The following is an 8018-nucleotide window of genomic DNA, read 5'->3' as shown; positions in this document are numbered from 1 at the left end:
CCCATAGGTTAGTGCCGCTTTGGGTTCACGACTAGCCATGTCGGCCCGGGTTCTCTGTCATATGGATGCTAGCAACACTATCATATACGTGAGCCAAAAGACGCAAATGGTCCCGGGCCATGGTAAGGCGACACCCGTGGGAATACCGTGCGTGAGGCCGCAAAGTGATATGAGGTGTTACCGGCTAGATCGATGTGACTTGGAATCGGGGTCCTGACAGCGTTGGTATCAGAGCCTGACTGCCTGTAGGATTACCAAGCCAAACCGGTCGAAGTTGAGTCTAGAAATGCTTTAGTTATATACGGGAATTGATTGTGGAAGGGAACGTAAGCCTCTTTTTGCTCCTTATACCTTATGCCTTCTGATCTGAGTCATTCTCTTCTCGTTCTACGCGGGTTAAGAAACTAGGCCTTCTCATCTATCTATCAGGATGACGTGTTACTAATCCGTAGACTTATAGGATTGTTGGATTCAAGTCTCAGTTCAGTTCCTATTACCTCCGTATGCTCATAGTTGGCCTCAGAACCTTGATATGATGATGTTAAGTGGTTACGCCACTATTTTCCAGGATGTCTCAAATCTTTTTTGAGCATTTACAGCCGTTATGCTATCCGAGTCATTCCAGGTTTCTAAATAGTCTGATGCATTTGCAAACCCCTTCCTCCTGTTCCTGATGTCCATTTGGGCCAGATTAATCACACTAATCCGTCTATTGAGGTACTCCGCTGCCTTGGCATTTATGTTGGAGCTATTATTATGACCCTAGGAGTCTAGAGTATCACCTGGTAATCTAGCAATGCTTTGCATCCCCAGTGTGATGATTCTGGCCACCATTCTCGAAAGCATCCCGTGATGCCGTTTAGTTAGTACGCATTCTATTCCTGGGTTCTTGGCCCAAAATTCACTCTACTTATCTCGTGTTGATAGTGCTGCTAGTTCCTTTAGGATATTAGTAACCTTTGCGATAGTCCTCGAGGTCCGAGGTATTTCCTTATTCCAAATACCATGAACCATTAAGGCAGAAGTTCTTTGAACCAAAAGATCACAATAAGAGTGCTCTTAATGGGTTCTCCATTCAAGAATTGTGAATCTGCTAGTCCTACCTTTCTGCATGGATTATCCGGAAGAAACCTGTTGAACTTGTTCGACATACTAATCTATGCGTCCACAACCCAGAAAATTATATGTTCCTTGAGTGGTTCCTCTTCAGTTGTATCCCGACCATCCTCTATCAGTTGATAGCCAAGAGTACGTGTGCATTTGTGTTCATCGATGCCTAGTATTCTTGTGGTTCGTCTAGCCGTTCTATTTCAGAATGACTAGGAGAAACAAACTCCAGTGCCTCATCCATTTCTAAGATTGGGTCAAAGTAGTTGTATTCCGTAGATCAAAATGCAACCTAGCTTTTGGTTCTGTTCTACCCTGAAGTATTACCCACTTTATGTCAGGAGCGTCATGAGATTTGCACATTCTCTTATGAATTCTTGAAGCAGTGATACTTCTTGCCATCATTGTTCATTCCTCGATTCCCGTGTTATTGTAACCAGAATGCCGGCAAGTGAGTCATGATGTGTGAAATCAATACTCCTAGCAACTTCGTTGCTTAGTAGTTAATGGACAATATTCTCATTCTTAGCATGTTGGTTATTGAATCATCATTCTAAGATTGATCGTGCTACCTAGTCCATTTTCCTGGTACACTCTTCGATCAAGAGTTGGGACTGTGTCTATCCTTGCTTAGTTGATCATATCGTCTTGCCCTGAAAAGCAAGATTGTTCTCGAGTTTAGTAACATATCGGTGGTTCGTGATTTTCCGAAGATCTTCTCGGAAGTATTACCTGGTTGTCACCTGACCGGTATGTTGAGTTCGTGATTAAATGGGTTTTCTTATAAATCACCCCTTCTCCAAGAATCTGTGTTGGATATCCCTGAGCTAGTTGGTTGAGCTAAACAACAACTTGGAGAGTTGGAAGATAAAGCTTGTCTGACTTAGTTCATGTTAAGTGATATCTTTTTGTGTGTGTGTGTGTGTGATGAAGAAAGATGATATCTCCATCGATTGGTCCTCGTGATCAGTTGTTGGATCCATTGCCTTGTCAAAACTTTGACTTGAGTATGAGCTATCGTCAAGTCAAATCAGAACCAACGATGTTCGTAATGTTGCCTTACTCGTGGTTGATCCCTCAAGCATACACCATTACATATTTTGGGCTGACCAATGCTATCACCGTGTTCACATGATGGTGGAAGTCCAGTGATATGGAAATTCCGATGAGTTGCTGTTGAGCCCATCAGCAGCATTTTGTCTCCTCCATGATTTGTGTTGAACATCCAGCTAGTGTTGAAAACTTGTGTAAGCATTTTCTTCATGCCCCGTTCATGTAGAATATGTTTGGATGAAAGTAGTGACCTCCTCTAAGTTCACGTGCAAATGATGCAAGTTACCGCCGTGAGTTCGAGAAAGGTTGTTTTTGTTTCCTCTGGTACCATCCCAAGTCAGTCATGCATGTGTGAAGTATGCTATGGTTTGACAAGCTCGCTACCTCCATTCCATTTGTATTCCCTATCACACCAAGCCACTGACTGATTTGTTCAGGGAAAAGAAGTTTCTTCATAAGAGCTAATCATATGACTTATGCAAGGACTTCGATATACTTGATGATGGTTCCCAACTAGGACTCGGCAGTGTTTCATTGTAAGACTACTATGTGATCATGCTTGTCTGGGACAACATGTTTGCATGTGTTTAGCAGAACCAACTCATGTTTTGGAGCTTACTACCATAGTCCATTTCCTGAGAATCTCGCAATGTCATCTCGTCGATTTGTGTTGCAAACTTCCATTTTCTTTCTAGACTCGATGAGTCTGGAATATCCTGACACCAACCAGATCTGAATCTCAGGTAGATGTGATGGTTGGGACGTTTTCCCAAGAGCTATAATATTGATCTCTCTATAACCCGGTAAAGTAGATGTCGTGACCAACACACCCAGCCAGAAGACCTATTATTGTAGTATATTGATTGAGTAAGTTGGCCACCTCCCCATAAGGATCTTGTAGAATTTATTCCAATAGTAGTTCCTTATGGATTTTTGTGTTTCCGAAGTCCGACCTGCTACTTGATGTTCTAGATACCAAACCATTTCAAAGAATGGTTAGGCTAGCACATCAAGGAGAGCATTAGAAGCGGAGCGCTAAATGTCTCTCGGTCGATCATCCAGATTTTGATCCCTTGGCCTCGCTAAGGTGAAATCTGAGAAAGTGTTATCTTCCTTTGCACCCGCATTGTCCATCACTATTCATCATGGTAGTAAGATGTGTTGCCAGGATCCTCGGCATGGATGTTGGTAAGACCTTGATGAGTATGGAAATGCTCAAGTTCTTGAGAGCACGCTCAGGCACTAGGTTCTGATGTTGTCGTTAACTGGAATGTGCCTCCGTTGTCTCAGTTGTTCGATAGCCATCCAATTGGTGGAATCACCTTTGTCAGTGAACCTTCTCCCCAGTTACTAGAATCATTCCCAACATTTGCATTTTGTTCCCAGTTTACACCTCAGTAGTTATTGTTCAGGATCATCTTCAAAAGTGAACTTACCATGGGTCTCATCCATTTCCGATGATAAGCAAAAATCATCCATTGCGTTGTCTTCAACAAGATAGTCCACATCATCCATCCTAGTCGGAGTATGCCATTCTTTCGAACCCCTTCCAACGATCGATTGTGATTACCTCAGGCTGGTATAGAGAGTTTCAATGATCTTTGTATCAAAAGTAATTCTTTTTGCCATTTAAGGGAAATGCTCTACGAGTCATTTTTCCCTAAGGTGCCCCATTGTGGAATCATGGCAATTATCTCCTCGCTACTTTGAAACCATGCACCATCCTACTCCAGCTTGGAATTGTTGCCTACCAATTTGAACCCTTGTCATCTATTACCTTCCATCTCTCTCGATGTGTGTTTAGTGTCTCAGCTCAAGAGATGTTCCAATGTCTCACTCCATGAGTTGATCTTAAGTTGCTTGATCTTTGAGAAGATCGTTTTCTGTAGAGTTTCCTTCCCTCTTCATCGTGTTGGATGAAGATCTCGAAGACAAAGACGTCAAGAGCAATGTGATGCAATATATCGGTATCTTCGAGAAGGATAGTTCGATCGAGAAGACTGTGATAGTTTTGTGACCCCTCTGTCTTCTTACTCCACTTCCTGAATCTCGGGACGAGATTCTTGTTTTAGTGGGGGTGAGTTGTCACATCCCAAGTTCTGGTAATGCCTAGTGCTAACATATGGTGTTGCATCATGTCTACTTTACTCAGAAAATTTGAAATGGGGATGACAAGCCCTAGCACTAAATGAAATGCAATTAGGATCAAAATACAAATATTTTCAATGAACCCAGAATGCCCTTTAGAAAAGTTCATTATTTTTTATAAAGGTGAAAACCTGTGCCAAAAATGATGCACATACTTTTAGGCCATTCTGGATTTTTGAATAACCCATATTGTATTTGAATTGGGGCCTTTAAATACTATTAATATTTTTAAATGCTCCAATAATTCTGAAAATAGTTAAGGGCATCTGCAATAATTCATTTAATGGCAACAATTATTTTCAGGATTTGTTAAATTGGTTTGGGTTATAAACTAAATCAAAACAAAATAACATAAATAGAAAACAGAAACTAAATAAAAGAGAGAGAGAAGGACTAACCTGGCACTTACCTCGGCCCACCTACCTATGCGGCCTGCTGTTGAAGCCGGCCCAGCCCAGCCACCCCCCTGCCAGTTGTCTTCCCCCTCTCTCCAGAAGGCAGAGGAGAAGCTAGTCACGGCGCCGCGGCGTGCCACGCCGGCAGCTGCCTGCCTGGCTGCCCCCTCGTCGCCCTGGACTCCCTCTGCGACACCACGCTACCCCCTGGACCCCCTTGACGCTCTCGCACTCTCCCTCGCCCTCGTCCCCTTCCCCTGTCTCTCTCCCTCGCACCACCGAACGCGGCCGCCGCCGCCGACGAGAACCACCATGGCCACAGCTACCCCCTCGCCCCTCTGTTGTGCCCACGAGTTCCGCGGCGTCGTCCTCGACCCCCTCATCGAACCACGCCCCGTCGGAAGCCCTGCAGCGTCGCCGGTCGATTCGCCGCCTCCGACGCTTCCCCGAGCACACTGGCCATCCCTACGTCACCACAGTGAGCCCCCGAGTCGTTTCCCCCTTCTCCCCTGGTCGCTTTCGACCTCTAGGCCATAGCCCCGTCTTGGCCGAGAATTCCACGGCGTCGGCGATGTCGCCGCCGTCACTGCAGCCACTGAGGCTCGAAAACGAGCACGGCACCGTGCTCCTAGCATCTTCAGGAGCTCAGTGAGCCCCTTAGCTAGCCCTCCCGTCCTCTGTGGCCTTGCCCCGCTTGAACCCGTACCGCCGGCCGCCGCCTCGCTCGTCGCCGGTGCCTCTGCAGGCCACCCCAGCTCCGACCGCCTCCACCATTGGATGCGCGCGAGTGTCAGCGTCCCGTAGCTGCAAACCACGCTCAAAACCATCACCTGTAGCTCAATCCCGAGCAGACTCCGCCACGGCTTGAGGTCGCCGCCGGCCAAACTCCGGCTTGCCGACGTGGCGGCGTAATTAGTGCTAATCTCCGTTAATTACCCATCCTAACAGACACTGACATGTGGGTCCCCGAGCCTAATTAGGTTAGTCTAAATATCCTGCTTAAATTAGTGCTAATCTTGCGGACCCCACATGTCAGCTTTACTTTGACTTAGTCAACGTTGACCGGGCCCACCTGTCGGTGACCTAACTAGCCCAGGGTCACTTAGGAATGGGTCCCGCAGGTCAGGTTTGACCTGGACCCGTCCTGTTGACTGGATGACGTCATAGTGACGCAGTGATGAGGTCATAAATGCTTTTTTGGATTTTAAATAAATCAGAAATGATTTATTTAATTAAGAAAATGTCCAAAACTTCAAAAAATCATAGAAAATAATCTATAACTCAGAATGAAATAATTTATATATGAAAAATTATCAAAAAAAATCAAGGAATCTGTTTATGGCACTTTCATGCATGTTAGAACAATTTAAGGCCACTGTTTAGGACAAATCCAATAAAGGGCATTTAAATAATCATATATGGAGTTGGAATTTGAATCTTGTATTCAAACCAACTTCATTTAATTGTGTTGCTAGTTGCATTAGCTCAATCAACAACATATTGCCATGTCATTATCATGCATCATGTTGTGCATTGCATTGATTGTGTTCCTTCTCTATTGCCGGTGGTTGTCCCCTCTCGATAGACGTTGTACCGATGCTGTGATCGTTGACACCGATGAAGACCCAATGATATCTTCAGAAGTGCCAGGCAAGCAAAACACCCTTGTTCATTCTGATACAATCCCACTCTCTCGCTCCTGCTCTCTTTTATTGCATTAGGACAACAACGATTCAACTGTTACATGTTGCGGTAGTTGAACCCCTTTCCTCTGCATGACCTGTCATTGCCACAGTAAATAGATGAAACCCACTAGCATGAGAAGGAGTTGTTTGAGCCCTGATGTGCCTACTCATTCATGCTTGTTTGTCATGCCTGCTACTGCTTAGAGTTGAGTCAGGTATGATTCATCAGGGATGAATTGGAACAGTGATGAACATGTCCTACTGTGTGTGTAAGTGTGTGAACACGATTTGGTAAAGGTAGCGGTGAGAGGCCATGTAGGAGTACATGGTGGGTTGTCTCATTGAAACCGTCCTTAGGAACTGAGTTCTGTGTTTGTGATCCATGAAACAATTACTACCACGCATTGGGCCCGAAACCAATGGACCCTCTCGGCTTCTTGATCACCCTTGTCCTCTGTCCAGGAGTTGCAACTAGTTTCTGGTGTTTATAGGATATGTGTTGGCGGCCGTGCGTAGCGCTGACCCTAGGGGTGGGCTATGATGTGGTAGATACACCGTGGCCGGGCATGCCGGGCGCCCGTTTGGTGTCTCGGAACCCTATACACATCGTCCGGGGCCGTATGTGGAAACCTCGACCGAACTCCCTGCGGATGGAACTTGGATAGGCGATAAACCTGGACTAGAGACTTGAGTGTTTAGGTAGCCTGTGGCCGACACCCTCGTTGGGCTTCCGCTTGAAGGTTGCCGAGTACATGTCATGTAAACGGCGGTAAGTGGTGAGAGCGTGTGTGAAGAAGTACACCCCTGCAGGGTTAACATCATCTATTCGAATAGCCGTGTCCGCGGTAATGGACTTCTGGGTTGCCTATAATAGTTCATAGACAAGTGAAAGTGGATACTCTAAAACTCGCAAGATAAGTGTGAGTGCTATGGATGGCCTTCTCATAGGGAGACGAGAGCGGATCCATAGTGGTGTATTGAATGGTGAACATGTGGACTCGTGTGCACCACCTCAAAAGAGTTGCTTGCAGTCGTAGTTCAGATTAGCCACCGAGTCAAAGCTGGCTTGCTGCAGTTAAACTCCACCACCCCCTTTGTTGATACCGGTGCATATGTAGTTAGTTCTGATATAAGTCTTGCTGGGTACATTTGTACTCACGTTTGCCTATTCTATGTTTTTGCAGAGAGACGTCAGTCTCGCTAGTAGTTCTGTGTGGACTTCGACGTTTAGCTTGATACCTCAGCTATGATCTTGTGCCCTTGGCAGGATCTGGTAGATAGTCAGGCTTCTCAGCCTTCTTCATTTGTAATTGTCTGTACTCAGACAAGTTAAGCTTCCGCATGTGCTTGTTTCTTGTATGCTCTATATGTTGGGTCGTAAGACCCATGTTTGTAATATCTTGCTCCTCGGAGCCTAATGAATAAATACTCTGAGTCGTAGAGTCTTGTTGTGATGCCATGTTGTATTTACACATGTCGATCATATTGTGTGTATGATTGAAATGCTTGGTATGTGTGGGATCCGACAATCTAGTTGTTTATCCTTGGCAGCCTCTCTTATGGGGAAATGTAGTCTTGTGCTTCCATGAGCCATAGTAGTCCGCTACAGCCCGGTTCACCGGAGTCCTGT

This window comes from Triticum dicoccoides, chromosome 4A (genome assembly GCF_002162155.2).
Source record: "Triticum dicoccoides isolate Atlit2015 ecotype Zavitan chromosome 4A, WEW_v2.0, whole genome shotgun sequence".
NCBI lineage: Eukaryota > Viridiplantae > Streptophyta > Magnoliopsida > Poales > Poaceae > Triticum > Triticum dicoccoides.
Note: the sequence above shows the minus strand (reverse complement) of the source record.